This window comes from Trichosurus vulpecula, chromosome 2 (assembly GCF_011100635.1).
Source record: "Trichosurus vulpecula isolate mTriVul1 chromosome 2, mTriVul1.pri, whole genome shotgun sequence".
Classification (NCBI taxonomy): domain Eukaryota; kingdom Metazoa; phylum Chordata; class Mammalia; order Diprotodontia; family Phalangeridae; genus Trichosurus; species Trichosurus vulpecula.
This window is the reverse complement of record NC_050574.1, coordinates 410,094,006-410,095,224: the sequence shown is the minus strand read 5'-3', so window position 1 is coordinate 410,095,224 and position 1,219 is coordinate 410,094,006. Positions and strand designations below refer to the sequence as shown.

Sequence of the window (1,219 nt, the reverse complement as noted above, 5' to 3'; positions counted from 1 at the left end):
AAGGAAATTAAAACACAATATCAGAGCCAAGTCATCCTGTAACCTTCCCCTCTGCTAGTGCCTTCCCGTAAACACTCCCTCACAAATCCTAGTTGTCTGCTTGTTTGCGTACTCTTTTCCTGCAGTTCTGAGAGCTTGCAGTTTGGGAACTGCATAAGAGCATAATGGCTATCCTCAGATATATGCCCTTTTTAGGGCCCAAGGGTTTCATATCTCTCATGACCTAATTAGCAAAAGGGTGTGGGCCTTCCTATAAACAAGCCTCCCCTAATCAAGCTTCCCTCAACTAGATCCACCTGAGACCTAATAATGGGATTAATGGGTGAAGATCTTTAATCACATTAATGCCACAAGTTTTCATGGTAAAAAAAAAATGTTAATGATAGGCAGTTCTTTTTTTTTTAATGTTTTTTCCCAAATTTTATTGAATATGAAACATATCTCTACAGTTCCTATTGAGGAGGTTGACCACGTCCACGACCAAATCCACCTCTAAATTGGAATTCTGTTGCTGACCCAGCCCCGGCCTCAGCCTTCTTGTCAGCACCAGGAGGAGCAGCACTTCGTCTCTATGTGTCTCTGTCAGCTTCACCCCAAGTAAGCTGGGCAGGTCACTTGCCCTCCAGACCTTTGGGCCTTGGCCTTCCTGTCTCAGAGTGTGGCAGGCACAATCTCAGGGGGCAGGTGAAGGTAATCCTGGAGGTACTGAATGCCCTCATTGGGGAGGTACCAGTAGAAATGCCTCCATGCAAACTGCTCCTTAACATAGCCACGAGACTTTAGAGACTGCATGGCCTTCATGACATGGAGATTGGGCACATTCTTGTCTGCCAGCTCTGGGTGCTTTGGCATGTGGACATCCTTCTTGGCTACCATCACTCCCTCCTTAAAAAGGAGTTCATAGATGGCAATTCGGTTCTTCTTGGGCATCAACATCTCGGCGGTGCAGCGGGTGCTGCTCTAATGATAGGCAGTTCTTATTTAAAATATAAAACCCCCTTTTTATTTTTACTTTGGAATTTTACTAATACTACTTTCAAACTAGCTTCAGTTCACTTCTCTAATCAGTGAAATCACCTTCCTCCCTTGCACTAAAAATCTGTCGCTCTCCAGAAAAAGAATGATAAAAGGTCTAAGAGGTGTTTCATGTAACTTTTGTGGTTTTATTTTTATTTGTCCTTAAAACAAAGTCTACAGAGCAGTACTCTAAAACTCACTA

The 1,219-nt window shown here is 43.4% G+C and overlaps 1 pseudogene; it reads right to left on the bottom strand.

The window, feature by feature from the left end:
* Positions 1 to 428: 428 nt before the first annotated feature.
* On the bottom strand, positions 429 to 941 carry LOC118840317 (annotated as a pseudogene).
* Positions 942 to 1,219: the final 278 nt, after the last annotated feature.